Raw genomic sequence first — 18,185 nt, 5'->3', positions numbered from 1 at the left:
AGCCTCGAAAGAGTGGTATCAAACAGTATTTTACGAGAAAATATTGATCCCAATGCAGTACACCATATCGATGTGAAATTGGCAGGTGCACTCACTGGATGAGTGGAAGTGTAAAAAGCGACCCATCCAGATCCAAATATACAAAAGCCTACAACACCTGGTATTCCCAGGCAGTCTCCCATCCAAGTACTAACCAGACTCGACCGTGCTTAGCTTCCGAGATCAGACGAGATCGGGCGCATTCAGGGTGATATGGTCGTAGGCCATGCTTGGAAAGACCTGTCGCACATTCAGATGTATAAAACAATCAACATTCAACTTTACTTCTGGAGGTCATCGCTCAAAAAACCTTTATACTGGTAGGAACGAAGTTGTAAACTGAGTGTACCAGCCTGCAATAGATTAATGTGTCCGTACGTCCGTCCGTCCCCTTTCAATACTTTAACGAAGTGAAATCTCGTGCTGTTGGGTGTATAAAATCAGTAATAGACAGCGCAGAGACTTGTCCTACCAGCCCACCCTGCAGGGACCTGTTTCTGAGCTCCTGGTTGAGCCCCAAAAGAGTGGCATCAAACATTATTTTACAAGAAAATATTGATCCCAATGCAGTACACCATATCGACGTGAAATTGGCAGGTGCACTCACTGGATGAGTCGAAGTGTAAAAAGCGAGCCATCCAGATCCAAGTAAACAAAAGCATACAACACCTGCTATTCCCAGGCAGTCTCCCATCCAAGTACTAACCAGACTCGACCCTGCTTAGTTTCCGAGATCAGACGAGATCGGGCGCATTCAGGGTGATATGGTCGTAGGCCATGCTTGGAAAGACCTGTCGCACATTCAGATGTATAAAACAATCAACATTCAACTATACTTTTGGAGGTCATCGCTCATAAAACCTTTATTCTGTGCTCCTGGTTGATCCCCAAAAGAGTGGCATCAAACAGTCTGGATGACTTGATTCGAAGCTTTCGTGACTGCAAGAATTACTCTTTGTTTTTTTCGGTAAAGTCACGTATAAATAAAAAATAATAAAATAACAATAGCGTACGACGTTTCGGTTGCAACACAAGCAGTCATCATCAGGTACAGAAGAGCTAAATTTACGAGAGAGAGGAAACACATAACCCCAGATGTATATACAGACACCCAAGAAGGGGGCGTGGATGGAGTGGGGTGTGAGAGTGGATGGTGTCGCGGTGAGAGTGGATGGTGTCGGGGTGAGTATGGATGTTGGAGAGGTGAGAGTGGCTGGTGTAGGAGTGAGCGTGGATGGTGTAGGGGTGAGCGTGGCTGGTGTAGGGGTGAGCGTGGATATTGTAGGGGCGAGAGTGGATGTTGCAGGAGTGAGCGAAGATGGTGTAGGGGGTGAGCGTGGAGGTTGTAAAGGCGAGCGTGGAGGTTGTAAAGGTGAGCGTGGATGGTGTAGGAGTGAGCGTGGATGGTGTCGCGGTGAGAGTGGATGGTGTCGGGGTGAGTATGGATGTTGGAGAGGTGAGCATGGATGGTGTAGGAGTGAGCGTGGATGTTGCAGGAGTGAGCGTGGATGTTGTAGGGGTGAGCGTGGATGGTGTAGGGTTGAGAGTGGATGTTGTAAAGGTGAGCGTGGATGGTGTAGGGGTGAGAGTGGATGTTGTATGAGTGAGCATGGACAGTGTAGATGTGAGTGTGGATGGTATAGGGGAAAGCGTGGATGGCGTAGTGGTGAGCGTGGATGGTGTAGGGGTGAGCGTGGATGTTGTAGAGGTGAGCGTGGATGGTGTAAGGGTGAGCGTGGCTATTGTAGGGGTGAGCGTGGATGTTGTGGGGGTGAGTGTGGATGGTGTAGGGGTGAGCGTGGATGTTGCCGGAGTGAGCGTGGGTGTTGTAGGAGTAAACGTGGATGGTGTAGGAGTGAGCGTGGATGGTGTAGGGATGAGCGTGGATGGTGTAGGGATGAGCGTGGATGGTGTAGGGGTGAGCGTGGATGTTGTAGGGATGAGAATGGATGGGGTTGGGTGTGGCGTGGATGGTGTTGGGGTGAGAGTGGATGGTGTCGGGGTGAGAGTGGATGATGTCGGGGTGAGAGTGGATGGTGTCGGGGTGAGTATGGATGTTGGAGAAGTGATCGTGGATGGTGTAGGGGTGAGCGTGGATGTTGCAGGAGTGAGCTTGGATGTTGTAGGGGTGAGCGTGGATGGTGTAGGGGTGAGAGTGGAAGTTGTCAAGGTGAGCGTGGATGGTGTAGGGGTGAGAGTGGATGTTGTGGGGTGAGGGTGGATGGTGTAGGGGTGAGCGTGGATGTTGTAGAAGTGAGAGTAGATGGTGTAGGAGTGAGGTTGGATGTTGTAGCGGTGAGCGTGGATGGTGTTGGGGTGATGGTGGATGTGGTAGGGGTGAGCGTGGATGTTGTAGGGGTGAGAGTTGATGGGGTTGGGGTGGGCGTGGATGGTGTTGGGGTGAGAATGGATGGTGTCGGGGTGAGAATGGATGTTGGAGAGGTGAGCGTGGATGTTGCAGGAGTGAGCGTGGATGTTGTAGGGGTGAGAGTGGATGGTGTAGGGGTGAGAGTGGATGTTGTAAAGGTGAGCGTGGATGGTGTAGGGGTGAGAGTGGATGTTGTATGAGTGAGCATGGACGGTGTAGATGTGTGGATGGTATAGAGGAAAGCGTGGATGGTGTAGAGGTGAGCGTGAATGGTGTAGGGGTGAGCGTGGCTATTGTAGGGGTGAGCGTGGATGGTGTTGGGGTGAGCGTGGAAGTTGCAGGAGTGAGCGTGGATTTTGTATGAGAGAGCGTGGATGTTGAAGGGGTGAGGGTGGATGGTGTAGGGGTGAGCGTGGATGTTGCAGGAGTGAGCGTGGGTGTTGTAGGAGAAAACGTGGATGGTGTAGGGGTGAGCGTGGATGGTGTAGGGGTGAGCATGGACGTTGTAAAAGTGAGCATGGATGATGTAGGAGTGAGTGTAGATGGTGTAGGGGGTGAGCGTGGAGGTTGTAAAGGTGAGCATGGATGGTGTAGGAGTGAGCGTGGATGTTGTAGGGGTGAGAGTGAATGGGGTTGGGGTGGGCGTGGATGGTGTTAGGGTGAGTGTGGATGTTGGCGAGGTGAGCGTTGATGTTGCAGGGGTGAGCGTGAATGTTGCAGGAGTGAGCGTGAATGTTGTAGGGGTGAGCGTGGATGGTGTAGGGGTGAGAGTGGATGTTGTAAAGGTGAGCGTGGATGGTGTAGTGGTGAGAGTGGATGTTGTATGAGTGAGCATGCACGGTGTAGAGGTGAGTGTGCATGGTATAGGGGAAAGCATGGATGGTGTAGTGGTGAGCGTGGATGGTGTAGGGGTGAGAGTGGATGTGGTGGGGGTGAGCGTGGATGTGGTAGGGGTGAGCGTGGATGGTGTAGGGGTGAGCGTGGATGGTGTAGGAGTGAGCGTGGATGGTGTAGGGGTGAGCGTGGATGGTGTAGGCGTGAGCGTGGATGGTATAGGAGTGAGCGTGGACATTGTAAAGGTGAGCGTGGATGGTGTTGGGGTGAGCGTGGATGTTGCAGGAGTGAGCGTGGATGTTGTAGGGGTGAGCGTGGATGGTGTAGGGGTGAGAGTGGATGTTATAAAGGTGAGCGTGGATGGTGTAGGGGTGAGAGTGGATGTTGTGGGGTGAGGGTGGATGGTGTAGGAGTGAGCGTGGATGTTGTAGAAGTGAGAGTAGATGGTGTAGGAGTGAGGTTGGATGTTGTAGCGGTGAGCGTGGATGGTGTTGGGGTGATGGTGGATGTGGTAGGGGTGAGCGTGGATGTTGTAGGGGTGAGAGTTGATGGGGTTGGGGTGGGCGTGGATGGTGTTGGGGTGAGAATGGATGGTGTCGGGGTGAGAATGGATGTTGGAGAGGTGAGCGTGGATGTTGCAGGAGTGAGCGTGGATGTTGTAGGGGTGAGAGTGGATGGTGTAGGGGTGAGAGTGGATGTTGTAAAGGTGAGCGTGGATGGTGTAGGGGTGAGAGTGGATGTTGTATGAGTGAGCATGGACGGTGTAGATGTGTGGATGGTATAGGGGAAAGCGTGGATGGTGTAGAGGTGAGCGTGAATGGTGTAGGGGTGAGCGTGGCTATTGTAGGGGTGAGCGTGGATGGTGTTGGGGTGAGCGTGGAAGTTGCAGGAGTGAGCGTGGATTTTGTATGAGAGAGCGTGGATGTTGAAGGGGTGAGGGTGGATGGTGTAGGGGTGAGCGTGGATGTTGCAGGAGTGAGCGTGGGTGTTGTAGGAGAAAACGTGGATGGTGTAGGGGTGAGCGTGGATGGTGTAGGGGTGAGCATGGACGTTGTAAAAGTGAGCATGGATGATGTAGGAGTGAGTGTAGATGGTGTAGGGGGTGAGCGTGGAGGTTGTAAAGGTGAGCATGGATGGTGTAGGAGTGAGCGTGGATGTTGTAGGGGTGAGAGTGAATGGGGTTGGGGTGGGCGTGGATGGTGTTAGGGTGAGTGTGGATGTTGGCGAGGTGAGCGTTGATGTTGCAGGGGTGAGCGTGAATGTTGCAGGAGTGAGCGTGAATGTTGTAGGGGTGAGCGTGGATGGTGTAGGGGTGAGAGTGGATGTTGTAAAGGTGAGCGTGGATGGTGTAGTGGTGAGAGTGGATGTTGTATGAGTGAGCATGCACGGTGTAGAGGTGAGTGTGCATGGTATAGGGGAAAGTATGGATGGTGTAGTGGTGAGCGTGGATGGTGTAGGGGTGAGAGTGGATGTGGTGGGGGTGAGCGTGGATGTGGTAGGGGTGAGCGTGAATGGTGTAGGGGTGAGCGTGGATGGTGTCGGGGTGAGCGTGGATTGTGTAGGGGTGAGCGTGGATGTTGTAGAGGTGAGCGTGAATGGTGTAGGGGTGAGCGTGGCTATTGTAGGGGTGAGCGTGGATGGTGTAGGGGTGAGCGTGGCTATTGTAGGGGTGAGCGTGGATGGTGTAGGGGTGAGCTTGGATGGTGTAGGAGTGAGCGTGGATGGTGTAGGGGTGAGCGTGGATGGTGTAGGGGTGAGCGTAAATGGTGTAGGGGGTGAGCGTGGAGGTTGTAAAGGTGAGCGTGGATGTTGTAGGGGTGAGAGTGGATGGGGTTGGGGTGGTCGTGGATGGTGTGGGGGGTGAGAGTGGATGGTGTCGGGGTGAGAGTGGATGGTGCCGGGGTGAGTATGGATGTTGGAGAGGTGAGCGTGGATGGTGTAGGGGTGAGCGTGGATGGTGTAGGGGTGAGCGTGGATGTTGCAGGAGTGAGCGTGGATGTTGTAGGGGTGAGCGTGGATGGTGTAGGGGTGAGAGTGGCTATTGTAGGGGTGAGCGTGGATGGTGTAGGGGTGAGTGTGGATGTTGCAGGAGTGAGCGTGTATTTTGTATGAGAGAGCGTGGATGTTGCAGGAGTGAGCGTGGGTGTTGTAGGAGTAAACGTGGATGGTGTAGGGGTGAGTGTGGATGGTGTAGGGGTGAGCGTGGACATTGTAAAGGTGAGCATGGATGATGTAGGAGTGAGCGTAGATGGTTAGGGGGTGAGCGTGGATGTTGCAGGGGTGAGCGTGGATATTGCAGGAGTGAGCGTGAATGTTGTAGGGGTGAGCGTGGATGGTGTAGGGGTGAGCGTGGCTATTGTAGGGGTGAGCGTGGATGGTGTAGGGGTGAGCTTGGATGGTGTAGGAGTGAGCGTGGACGTTGTAAAGGTGAGCATGGATGATGTAGGAGTGAGCATAGATGGTGTAGGGCGTGAGAGTGGGGGTTGTAAAGGTGAGCATGGATGGTGGAGTGAGCGTGGATGTTGTAGGGGTGAGAGTGAATGGGGTTGGGGTGAGCGTGGATGGTGTTGGGGTGAGTGTGGATGTTGGCGAGGTGAGCGTGGATGTTGCAGGAGTGAGCGTGGGTGTTGTAGGAGTAAACGTGGATGGTGTAGGGGTGAGCGTGGATGGTGTAGGGGTGAGCGTGGATGGTGTAGGCGTGAGCGTGGATGGTATAGGAGTGAGCGTGGACATTGTAAAGGTGAGTGTGGATGGTGTTGGGGTGAGCGTGGATGTTGCAGGAGTGAGCGTGGATGTTGTAGGGGTGAGCGTGGATGGTGTAGGGGTGAGAGTGGATGTTATAAAGGTGAGCGTGGAAGGTGTAGGGGTGAGAGTGGATGTTGTGGGGTGAGGGTGGATGGTGTAGGGGTGAGCGTGGATGTTGTAGAAGTGAGAGTAGATGGTGTAGGAGTGAGGTTGGATGTTGTAGCGGTGAGCGTGGATGGTGTTGGGGTGATGGTGGATGTGGTAGGGGTGAGCGTGGATGTTGTAGGGGTGAGAGTGGATGGGGTTGGGGTGGGCATGGATGGTGTTGGGTTGAGAGTGGATGGTGTCGGGGTGAGAATGGATGTTGGAGAGGTGAGCGTGGATGTTGCAGGAGTGAGCGTGGATGTTGTAGGGGTGAGAGTGGATGGTGTAGGGGTGAGAGTGGATGTTGTAAAGGTGAGCGTGGATGGTGTAGGGGTGAGAGTGGATGTTGTATGAGTGAGCATGGACGGTGTAGATGTGTGGATGGTATAGGGGAAAGCGTGGATGGTGTAGTGGTGAGCGTGGATTGTGTAGGGGTGAGCGTGGATGTTGTAGAGGTGAGCGTGAATGGTGTAGGGGTGAGCGTGGCTATTGTAGGGGTGAGCGTGGATGGTGTAGGGGTGAGCGTGGCTATTGTAGGGGTGAGCGTGGATGGTGTAGGGGTGAGCTTGGATGGTGTAGGAGTGAGCGTGGATGGTGTAGGGGTGAGCGTGGATGGTGTAGAGGTGAGCGTAGATGGTGTAGGGGGTGAGCGTGGAGGTTGTAAAGGTGAGCGTGGATGTTGTAGGGGTGAGAGTGGATGGGGTTGGGGTGGTCGTGGATGGTGTGGGGGGTGAGAGTGGATGGTGTCGGGGTGAGAGTGGATGGTGTCGGGGTGAGTATGGATGTTGGAGAGGTGAGCGTGGATGGTGTAGGGGTGAGCGTGGATGGTGTAGGGGTGAGCGTGGATGTTGCAGGAGTGAGCGTGGATGTTGTAGGGGTGAGCGTGGATGGTGTAGGGGTGAGAGTGGATGTTGTAAAGGTGAGAGTGGAAGGTGTAGGGGTGAGAGTGGATGTTGTATGAGTGAGCATGGACGGTGTAGATGTGAGTGTGCATGGTATAGGGGAAAGCGTGGATGGTGTAGTGGTGAGCGTGGATGGTGTAGGGGTGAGCGTGGATGTTGTAGAGGCGAGCGTGGATGGTGTAAAGGTGAGCGTGGCTATTGTAGGGGTGAGCGTGGATGGTGTAGGGGTGAGTGTGGATGTTGCAGGAGTGAGCGTGTATTTTGTATGAGAGAGCGTGGATGTTGAAGGAGTGAGCGTGGGTGTTGTAGGAGTAAACGTGGATGGTGTAGGGGTGAGTGTGGATGGTGTAGGGGTGAGCGTGGACATTGTAAAGGTGAGCATGGATGATGTAGGAGTGAGCGTAGATGGTTAGGGGGTGAGCGTGGATGTTGCAGGGGTGAGCGTGGATATTGCAGGAGTGAGCGTGAATGTTGTAGGGGTGAGCGTGGATGGTGTAGGGGTGAGCGCGGCTATTGTAGGGGTGAGCGTGGATGGTGTAGGGGTGAGCTTGGATGGTGTAGGAGTGAGCGTGGACGTTGTAAAGGTGAGCATGGATGATGTAGGAGTGAGCATAGATGGTGTAGGGCGTGAGAGTGGGGGTTGTAAAGGTGAGCATGGATGGTGGAGTGAGCGTGGATGTTGTAGGGGTGAGAGTGAATGGGGTTGGGGTGAGCGTGGATGGTGTTGGGGTGAATGTGGATGTTGGCGAGGTGAGCGTGGATGTTGCAGGAGTGAGCGTGGGTGTTGTAGGAGTAAACGTGGATGGTGTAGGGGTGAGCGTGGATGGTGTAGGGGTGAGCATGGACTTTGTAAAGGTGAGCATGGATGGTGTAGGAGTGAGCGTGGATGTTGTAGGGGTTAGAGTGGATGGGGTTGGGGTGGGCGTGGATGGTGTTGGGGTGAGAGTGGATGGTGTCGGGGTGAGTATGGATGTTGGAGAGGTGAGCGTGGATTGTGTAGGGGTGAGCGTGGATGTTGTAGGAGTGAGCGTGGATGTTGTAGGGGTGAGAGTGGATGTTGTAAAGGTGAGGGTGGATGGTGTAGGGGTGAGCATGCATGTTGTAGAAGTGAGCGTAGATGGTGTAGGAGTGAGGGTGGATGTTGTAGCGGTGAGCGTGGATGGTGTTGGGGTGAGGGTGGATGTTGTAGGGGTGAGCGTGGATGTTGTCGGGGTGAGGGTGGATGGTGTAGAGGTGAGTGTGGATGTTGTAGAGGTGAGCGTGGATGGTGTAGGGGTGAGCGTGGCTATTGTAGGGGTGAGCATGGATGGTGTAGGGGTGAGCGTGGATGTTGCAGGAGTGAACGTGGGTGTTGTAGGAGTAAACGTGGATGGTGTAGGGGTGAGCGTGGATGGTGTAGGGGTGAGCGTGGACGTTGTAAAGGTGAGCATTGATGATGTAGGAGTGAGCGTAGATGGTGTAGGGGGTGAGCGTGGATGTTGCAGGGGTGAGTGTGGATATTGCAGGAGTGAGCGTGAATGTTGTAGGCGTGAGCGTGGATGGTGTAGGGGTGAGCGTGGCTATTGTAGGGGGTGAGCGTTGATGGTGTAGGGGTGAGCTTGGATGGTGTAGGATTGAGCGTGGATGGTGTAGGGGTGAGCGTGGATGGTGTAGGGGTGAGCGTAGATGGTGTAGGGGGTGAGCGTGGAGGTTGTAAAGGTGAGCGTGGAGGTTGTAAAGGTGAGCGTGGATGGTGTAGGAGTGAGCGTGGATGTTGTAGGGGTGAGAGTGGATGGGGTTGGGGTGGGCGTGGATGGTGTGGGGGGTGAGAGTGGATGGTGTCGGGGTGAGAGTGGATGGTGTCGGGGTGAGTATGGATGTTGGAGAGGTGAGCGTGGATGGTGTAGGGGTGAGCGTGGATGGTGTAGGGGTGAGCGTGGATGTTGCAGGAGTGAGCGTGGATGTTGTAGGGGTGAGCGTGGATGGTGTAGGGGTGAGAGTGGATGTTGTAAAGGTGAGCGTGGATGGTGTAGGGGTGAGAGTGGATGTTGTATGAGTGAGCATGGACGGTGTAGATGTGAGTGTGGATGGTATAGGGGAAAGCGTGGATGGTGTAGTGGTGAGCGTGGATGTTGTAGAAGTGAGAGTAGATGGTGTAGGAGTGAGGTTGGATGTTGTAGCGGTGAGCGTGGATGGTGTTGGGGTGATGGTGGATGTGGTAGGGGTGAGCGTGGATGTTGTAGAGGTGAGAGTGGATGGGGTTGGGGTGGGCGTGGATGGTGTTGGGGTGAGAGTGGATGGTGTCGGGGTGAGAATGGATGTTGGAGAGGTGAGCGTGGATGTTGCAGGAGTGAGTGTGAATGTTGTATGGGTGAGCGTGGATGGTATAGGGGTGAGAGTGGATGTTGTAAAGGTGAGCGTGGATGGTGTAGCGGTGAGAGTGGATGTTGTATGAGTGAGCATGCACGGTGTAGAGGTGAGTGTGGATGGTATAGGGGAAAGCGTGGATGGTGTAGTGGTGAGCGTGGATGGTGTAGGGGTGAGCGTGGATGTTGTAGAGGCGAGCGTGGATGGTGTAAGGGTGAGCGTGGCTATTGTAGGGGTGAGCGTGGATGGTGTAGGGGTGAGCGTGGATGTTGCAGGAGTGAGCGTGGATTTTGTATGAGAGAGCGTGGACGTTGCAGGAGTGAGCGTGGGTGTTGTAGGAATAAACGTGGATGGTGTAGGGGTGAGTGTGGATGGTGTAGGGGTGAGCGTGGACGTTGTAAAGGTGAGCATGGATGATGTAGGAGTGAGCGTAGATGGTTAGGGGGTGAGCTTGGATGTTGCAGGGGTGAGCGTGGATATTGCAGGAGTGAGCGTGAATGTTGTAGGGGTGAGCGTGGATGGTGTAGGGGTGAGCGTGGCTATTGTAGGGGTGAGCGTGGATGGTGTAGGGGTGAGCTTGGATGGTGTAGGAGTGAGCGTGGACGTTGTAAAGGTGAGCATGAATGATGTAGGAGTGAGCGTAGATGGTGTAGGGGGTGAGCGTGGGGGTTGTAAAGGTGAGCATGGATGGTGTAGGAGTGAGCGTGGATGTTGTAGGGGTGAGAGTGAATGGGGTTGGGGTGAGCGTGGATGGTGTTGGGGTGAGTGTGGATGTTGGCGAGGTGAGCGTGGATGTTGCAGGAGTGAGCGTGGGTGTTGTAGGAGTAAACGTGGATGGTGTAGGGGTGAGCGTGGATGGTGTAGGGGTGAGCATGGACTTTGTAAAGGTGAGCATGGATGGTGTAGGAGTGAGCGTGGATGTTGTAGGGGTTAGAGTGGATGGGGTTGGGGTGGGCGTGGATGGTGTTGGGGTCAGAGTGGATGGTGTCGGGGTGAGTATGGATGTTGAAGAGGTGAGCATGGATGGTGTAGGGGTGAGCGTGGATGTTGTAGGAGTGAGCGTGGATGTTGTAGGGGTGGGCGTGGATGGTGTAGGGGTGAGAGTGGATGTTGTAAAGGTGAGGGTGGATGGTGTAGGGGTGAGTGTGGATGTTGTAGAAGTGAGCGTAGATGGTGTAGGAGTGAGGGTGGATGTTGTAGCGGTGAGCGTGGATGGTGTTGGGGTGTGGGTGGATGTTGTAGGGGTGAGCGTGGATGTTGTCGGGGTGAGGGTGGATGGTGTAGAGGTGAGTGTGGATGTTGTAGAGGTGAGCGTGGATGGTGTAGGGGTGAGCGTGGCTATTGTAGGGGTGAGCGTGGATGGTGTAGGGGTGAGCGTGGATGTTGCAGGAGTGAACGTGGGTGTTGTAGGAGTAAACGTGGATGGTGTAGGGGTGAGCGTGGATGGTGTAGGGGTGAGCGTGGACGTTGTAAAGGTGAGCATTGATGATGTAGGAGTGAGCGTAGATGGTGTAGGGGGTGAGCGTGGATGTTGCAGGGGTGAGTGTGGATATTGCAGGAGTGAGCGTGAATGTTGTAGGCGTGAGCATGGATGGTGTAGGGGTGAGCGTGGCTATTGTAGGGGGTGAGCGTGGATGGTGTAGGGGTGAGCTTGGATGGTGTAGGATTGAGCGTGGATGGTGTAGGGGTGAGCGTGGATGGTGTAGGGGTGAGCGTAGATGGTGTAGGGGGTGAGCGTGGAGGTTGTAAAGGTGAGCGTGGAGGTTGTAAAGGTGAGCGTGGATGGTGTACGAGTGAGCGTGGATGTTGTAGGGGTGAGAGTGGATGGGGTTGGGGTGGGCGTGGATGGTGTAGGGGTGAGCGTGGATGGTGTAGGGGTGAGCGTAGATGGTGTAGGGGGTGAGCGTGGAGGTTGTAAAGGTGAGCGTGGAGGTTGTAAAGGTGAGCGTGGATGGTGTAGGGGTGAGCGTGGATGTTGCAGGAGTGAGCGTGGATGTTGTAGGGGTGAGCGTGGATGGTGTAGGGGTGAGAGTGGATGTTGTAAAGGTGAGCGTGGATGGTGTAGGGGTGAGAGTGGATGTTGTATGAGTGAGCATGGACGGTGTAGATGTGAGTGTGGATGGTATAGGGGAAAGCGTGGACGGTGTAGGGGAAAGCGTGGATGGTGTAGGGGTGAGCGTGGATGTTGTAGAAGTGAGAGCAGATGGTGTAGGAGTGAGGTTGGATGTTGTAGCGGTGAGCGTGGATGGTGTTGGGGTGATGGTGGATGTGGTAGGGGTGAGCGTGGATGTTGTAGAGGTGAGAGTGGATGGGGTTGGGGTGGGCATGGATGGTGTTGGGGTGAGAGTGGATGGTGTCGGGGTGAGAATGGATGTTGGAGAGGTGAGCGTGGATGTTGCAGGAGTGAGTGTGAATGTTGTATGGGTGAGCGTGGATGGTATAGGGGTGAGAGTGGATGTTGTAAAGGTGAGCGTGGATGGTGTAGCGGTGAGAGTGGATGTTGTATGAGTGAGCATGCACGGTGTAGAGGTGAGTGTGGATGGTATAGGGGAAAGCGTGGATGGTGTAGTGGTGAGCGTGGATGGTGTAGGGGTGAGCGTGGATGTTGTAGAGGCGAGCGTGGATGGTGTAAGGGTGAGCGTGGCTATTGTAGGGGTGAGCGTGGATGGTGTAGGGGTGAGCGTGGATGTTGCAGGAGTGAGCGTGGATTTTGTATGAGAGAGCGTGGACGTTGCAGGAGTGAGCGTGGGTGTTGTAGGAGTAAACGTGGATGGTGTAGGGGTGAGTGTGGATGGTGTAGGGGTGAGCGTGGACGTTGTAAAGGTGAGCATGGATGATGTAGGAGTGAGCGTAGATGGTTAGGGGGTGAGCGTGGATGTTGCAGGGGTGAGCGTGGATATTGCAGGAGTGAGCATGAATGTTGTAGGGGTGAGCGTGGATGGTGTAGGGGTGAGCGTGGCTATTGTAGGGGTGAGCGTGGATGGTGTAGGGGTGAGCTTGGATGGTGTAGGAGTGAGCGTGGACGTTGTAAAGGTGAGCATGAATGATGTAGGAGTGAGCGTAGATGGTGTAGGGGGTGAGCGTGGGGGTTGTAAAGGTGAGCATGGATGGTGTAGGAGTGAGCGTGGATGTTGTAGAAGTGAGCATAGATGGTGTAGGAGTGAGGGTGGACTTTGTAAAGGTGAGCATGGATGGTGTAGGAGTGAGCGTGGATGTTGTAGGGGTTAGAGTGGATGGGGTTGGGGTGGGCGTGGATGGTGTTGGGGTGAGAGTGGATGGTGTCGGGGTGAGTATGGATGTTGGAGAGGTGAGCATGGATGGTGTAGGGGTGAGCGTGGATGTTGTAGGAGTGAGCGTGGATGTTGTAGGGGTGGGCGTGGATGGTGTAGGGGTGAGAGTGGATGTTGTAAAGGTGAGGGTGGATGGTGTAGGGGTGAGCGTGGATGTTGTAGAAGTGAGCGTAGATGGTGTAGGAGTGAGGGTGGATGTTGTAGCGGTGAGCGTGGATGGTGTTGGGGTGTGGGTGGATGTTGTAGGGGTGAGCGTGGATGTTGTCGGGGTGAGGGTGGTTGGTGTAGAGGTGAGTGTGGATGTTGTAGAGGTGAGCGTGGATGGTGTAGGGGTGAGCGTGGCTATTGTAGGGGTGAGCGTGGATGGTGTAGGGGTGAGCGTGGATGTTGCAGGAGTGAACGTGGGTGTTGTAGGAGTAAACGTGGATGGTGTAGGGGTGAGCGTGGACGTTGTAAAGGTGAGCATTGATGATGTAGGAGTGAGCGTAGATGGTGTAGGGGGTGAGCGTGGATGTTGCAGGGGTGAGTGTGGATATTGCAGGAGTGAGCGTGAATGTTGTAGGCGTGAGCGTGGATGGTGTAGGGGTGAGCGTGGCTATTGTAGGGGGTGAGCGTGGATGGTGTAGGGGTGAGCTTGGATGGTGTAGGATTGAGCGTGGATGGTGTAGGGGTGAGCGTGGATGGTGTAGGGGTGAGAGTAGATGGTGTAGGGGGTGAGCGTGGAGGTTGTAAAGGTGAGCGTGGAGGTTGTAAAGGTGAGCGTGGATGGTGTACGAGTGAGCGTGGATGTTGTAGGGGTGAGAGTGGATGGGGTTGGGGTGGGCGTGGATGGTGTGGGGGGTGAGAGTGGATGGTGTCGGGGTGAGAGTGGATGGTGTCGGGGTGAGTATGGAAGTTGGAGAGGTGAGCGTGGATGGTGTAGGGGTGAGCGTGGATGGTGTAGGGGTGAGCGTGGATGTTGCAGGAGTGAGCGTGGATGTTGTAGGGGTGAGCGTGGATGGTGTAGGGGTGAGAGTGGATGTTGTAAAGGTGAGCGTGGATGGTGTAGGGGTGAGAGTGGATGTTGTATGAGTGAGCATGGACGGTGTAGATGTGAGTGTGGATGGTATACGGGAAAGCGTGGATGGTGTAGTGGTGAGCGTGGATGTTGTAGAAATGAAAGTAGATGGTGTAGGAGTGAGGGTGGATGTTGTAGCGGTGAGCGTGGATGGTGTTGGGGTGATGGTGGATGTGGTAGGGGTGAGCGTGGATGTTGTAGAGGTGAGAGTGGATGGGGTTGGGGTGGGCGTGGATGGTGTTGGGGTGAGAGTGGATGGTGTCGGGGTGAGTATGGATGTTGGAGAGGTGAGCATGGATGGTGTAGGGGTGAGCGTGGATGTTGTAGGAGTGAGCGTGGATGTTGTAGGGGTGGGCGTGGATGGTGTAGGGGTGAGAGTGGATGTTGTAAAGGTGAGGGTGGATGGTGTAGGGGTGAGCGTGGATGTTGTAGAAGTGAGCGTAGATGGTGTAGGAGTGAGGGTGGATGTTGTAGCGGTGAGCGTGGATGGTGTTGGGGTGTGGGTGGATGTTGTAGGGGTGAGCGTGGATGTTGTCGGGGTGAGGGTGGATGGTGTAGAGGTGAGTGTGGATGTTGTAGAGGTGAGCGTGGATGGTGTAGGGGTGAGCGTGGCTATTGTAGGGGTGAGCGTGGATGGTGTAGGGGTGAGCGTGGATGTTGCAGGAGTGAACGTGGGTGTTGTAGGAGTAAACGTGGATGGTGTAGGGGTGAGCGTGGATGGTGTAGGGGTGAGCGTGGACGTTGTAAAGGTGAGCATTGATGATGTAGGAGTGAGCGTAGATGGTGTAGGGGGTGAGCGTGGATGTTGTAGGGGTGAGAGTGGATGGGGTTGGGGTGGGCGTGGATGGTGTGCGGGGTGAGAGTGGATGGTGTAGGGGTGAGCGTGGATTTTGTATGAGAGAGCGTGGATGTTGCAGGAGTGAGCGTGGATTTTGTATGAGAGAGCGTGGATGTTGCAGGAGTGAGCGTGGGTGTTGTAGGAGTAAACGTGGATGGTGTAGGGGTGAGTGTGGATGGTGTAGGGGGTGATCGTGGAGGTTGTGAAGGTGAGCATGGATGGTGTAGGAGTGAGCGTGGATGTTGTAGGGGTGAGAGTGAATGGGGTTGGTGTGGGCGTGGATGGTGTTGGGGTGAGTGTGGATGTTGGCGAGGTGAGCGTGGATGTTGCAGGGGTGAGCGTGGATGTTGCAGGAGTGAGCGTGAATGTTGTAAGGGTGAGGGTGGGTGTTGCAGGAGTGAGCGTGGGTGTTTGTAGGCGTAAACGTGGATGGTGTAGGGGTGAGCGTGGATGGTGTAGGGGTGAGAGTGGATGTTGTAAAGGTGAGCGTGGATGGTGTAGGGGTGAGAGTGGATGTTGTATGAGTGAGCATGGACGGTGTAGATGTGAGTGTGGATGGTATAGGGGAAAGCGTGGATGGTCTAGTGGTGAGCGTAGATGGTCTAGTGGTGAGCGTGGATGGTGTAGGGGTGAGCGTGGATGTTGTAGAGGTGAGCGTGGATGGTGTAGGGGTGAGTGTGGATGTTGTATGAGTGAGCATGGACGTTGTAGATGTGAGTGTAGATGGTATAGGGGAAAGCGTGGATGGTGTAGTGGTGAGTGTGGATGGTGTAGGGGTGAGCGTGGATGTTGTAGGGGTGAGCGTGGCTATTGTAGGGGTGAGCGTGGATGGTGTAGGGGTGAGCGTGGATGTTGCAGGAGTGAGCGTGGGTGTTGTAGGAGTAAACGTGGATGGTGTAGGGGTGAGCGTGGATGGTGTAGGGGTGAGCGTGGACGTTGTAAAGGTGAGCATGGATGATGTAGGAGTGAGTGTAGATGGTGTAGGGCGTGAGCGTGGAGGTTGTAAAGGTGAGCATGGATGGTGTATGAGTGTGCGTGGATGTTGTAGGGGTGAGAGTGAATGGGGTTGGGGTGGGCGTGGATGGTGTTGGGGTGAGTATGGATGTTGGCGAGGTGAGCATTGATGTTACAGGGGTGAGCGTGGATGTTGCAGGAGTGATCGTGAATGTTGTAGGGATGAGAGTGGATGTTGTAAAGGTGAGCGTGGATGGTGTAGGGGTGAGAGTGGATGTTGTATGAGTGAGCATGGAAGGTGTAGAGGTGAGTGTGGATGGTATAGGGGAAAGCATGGATGGTGTAGTGGTGAGCGTGGATGGTGTAGGGGTGAGAGTGGATTTGGTGGGTGTGAGCGTGGATGTGGTAGGGGTGAGCGTTGAAGGTGTAGGGGTGAGCGTGGATGGTGTAGGAGTGAGCGTGGATGGTGTAGGGGTGAGCGTGGGTGGTGTAGGGGTGAGCGTGGATGGTGTAGGGGTGAGCGTGGATGGTGTAGGAGTGAGCGTGGACATTGTAAAGGTGAGCGTGGACGGTGTAGGGGTGAGCGTGGACGTTGTAGGGGTGAACGTAGATGTTGTAGGGGTGAGCGGGGATGTTGTAGGGGTGAGGGTGGATGTTGTAGCGGTGAGCGTGGATGGTGTTGGGGTGAGGGTGGATGTTGTAGGGGTGAGCGTGGATGTTGTAGGGGTGAGCGTGGATGGTGCAGGGGTGAGCGTGGATGTTGCAGGAGTGAGCATGGATTTTGTATGAGAGAGCGTGGATGTTGTAGGGGTGAGTGTGGATGGTGAAGGGGTGAGCGTGGATGTTGCAGGAGTGAGCGTGGGTGTTGTAGGCGTAAACGTGGATGGTGTAGGGGTGAGCGTGGAAGTTGTAAAGGTGAGCATGGATGATGTAGGAGTGAGCGTAGATGGTGTAGGGGGTGAGCGTGGAGGTTGTAAATGTGAGCGTGGAGGTTGTAAAGGTGAGCGTGGATGGTGTAGGAGTGAGCGTGGATGTTGTAGGGGTGAGAGTGGATGGGGTTGCAGTGGGAGTGGATGTTGTCGGGGTGAGTATGGATGTTGGAGAGGTGAGCGTGGATGGTGTAGGGGTGAGAGTGGATGTTGTATGAGTGAGCATGGACGGTGTAGATGTGAGTGTGGATGGTATAGGGGAAAGCGTGGATGGTGTAGGGGTGAGCGTGGCTATTGTAGGGGTGAGCGTGGATGGCGTAGGTGTGAGCGTGGATGTTGCAGGAGTGAGCGTGGATTTTGTATGAGAGAGCGTGGATGTTTAAGGAGCGAGTGTGGATGGTGTAGGGGTGAGCGTGGATGGTGTAGGGGTGAGCGTGGATGTTGCAGGAGTGAACGTGGGTGTTGTAGGAGTAAACGTGGATGGTGTAGGGGTGAGCGTGGATGGTGTAGGGGGTGAGCGTGGATGTTGCAGGGGTGAGCGTGGAAATTGCAGGAGTGAGCGTGAATGTTGTAGGCGTGAGCGTGGATGGTGTAGGGGTGAGCGTGGCTATTGTAGGGGTGAGCGTGGAAGGTGTAGGGGTGAGCTTGGATGGTGTAGGAGTGAGCGTGGATGGTGTAGGGGTGAGCGTGGATGGTGTAGGGGTGAGCGTAGATGGTGTAGGGGGTGAGCGTGGAGGTTGTAAAGGTGAGCGTGGATGTTGTAGGGGTGAGAGTGGATGGGGTTGGGGTGGGCGTGGATGGTGTGGGGGGTGAGAGTGGATGGTGTCGGGGTGAGAGTGGATGGTGTCGGGGTGAGTATGGATGTTGAAGAGGTGAGCGTGGATGGTGTAGGGGTGAGCGTGGATGGTATAGGGGTGAGCGTGGATGTTGCAGGAGTGAGCGTGGATGTTGTAGGGGTGAGCGTGGATGGTGTAGGGGTGAGAGTGGATGTTGTAAAGGTGAGCGTGGATGGTGTAGGGGTGAGAGTGGATGTTGTATGAGTGAGCATGGACGGTGTAGATGTGAGTGTGGATGGTATAGGGGAAAGCGTGGATGGTGTAGTGGTGAGCGTGGATGGTGTAGGGGTGAGCGTGGATGTTGTAGAGGCGAGCGTGGATGGTGTAAGGGTGAGCGTGGCTATTGTAGGGGTGAGCGTGGATGGTGTAGGGGTGAGCGTGGATGGTGTAGGGGTGAGAGTGGATGTTGTAAAGGTGAGCGTGGATGGTGTAGGGGTGAGAGTGGATGTTGTATGAGTGAGCATGGACGGTGTAGATGTGAGTGTGGATGGTATAGGGGAAAGCGTGGATGGTGTAGTGGTGAGCGTGGATGGTGTAGGGGTGAGCGTGGATGTTGTAGAGGCGAGCGTGGATGGTGTAAGGGTGAGCGTGGCTATTGTAGGGGTGAGCGTGGATAGTGTAGGGGTGAGCGTGGATGGTGTAGGGGTGAGAGTGGATGTTGTAAAGGTGAGCGTGGATGGTGTAGGGGTGAGAGTGGATGTTGTATGAGTGAGCATGGACGGTGTAGATGTGGGGATGGTATAGAGGAAAGCGTGGATGGTGTAGAGGTGAGCGTTAATGGTGTAGGGGTGAGCGTGGCTATTGTAGGGGTGAGCGTGGATGGTGTTGGGGTGAGCGTGGAAGTTGCAGGAGTGAGCGTGGATTTTGTAGGAGTGAGCGTGGATGTTGTAGGGGTGAGCGTGG

The 18,185-nt window shown here is 54.9% G+C and overlaps 2 non-coding genes across 2 annotated transcripts; both read right to left on the bottom strand.

The window, feature by feature from the left end:
* Positions 1-145: 145 nt before the first annotated feature.
* On the bottom strand, positions 146-264 carry LOC142926083 (5S ribosomal RNA). Its single transcript, XR_012943008.1, has one exon. It is a non-coding gene; the product is annotated as a 5S ribosomal RNA (ribosomal RNA).
* A 432-nt stretch (positions 265-696) lies between these two features.
* On the bottom strand, positions 697-815 carry LOC142927782 (5S ribosomal RNA). The gene has a single exon (XR_012944706.1). It is a non-coding gene; the product is annotated as a 5S ribosomal RNA (ribosomal RNA).
* Between the last annotated feature and the right edge of the window lie 17,370 nt (positions 816-18,185).

Source organism: Petromyzon marinus, chromosome 23, assembly GCF_048934315.1.
Source record: "Petromyzon marinus isolate PM22_M1 ecotype Great Lakes invasive population chromosome 23, UKy_Petmar_22M1.pri1.0, whole genome shotgun sequence".
Classification (NCBI taxonomy): Eukaryota; Metazoa; Chordata; class Hyperoartia; order Petromyzontiformes; family Petromyzontidae; genus Petromyzon; species Petromyzon marinus.
This window is presented reverse-complemented; position numbering and strand designations above follow the sequence as displayed.